The following is a 206-nucleotide window of genomic DNA, read 5'->3' on the forward strand; positions in this document are numbered from 1 at the left end:
ACTTTTTGCAGCCTACTATGAACTGTGGTCTAGAATATAAAAAATAAGTTCAACTAAGGTGTAGGGGTAGGAGCAGGTAGAAGTTATAGGAAAGGGGGAACAGTCTGAAAACAAGGTTAAGAATCCTGTAGGGAGAACAGAACCAAGGAAGGAAGGAAGGAAGGAAGGAAGGAAGGAAGGAAGGAAGGAAGGAAGGAAGGAAGGAA

This window comes from Coturnix japonica, chromosome Z (genome assembly GCF_001577835.2).
Source record: "Coturnix japonica isolate 7356 chromosome Z, Coturnix japonica 2.1, whole genome shotgun sequence".
Taxonomy (NCBI): Eukaryota; Metazoa; Chordata; class Aves; order Galliformes; family Phasianidae; genus Coturnix; species Coturnix japonica.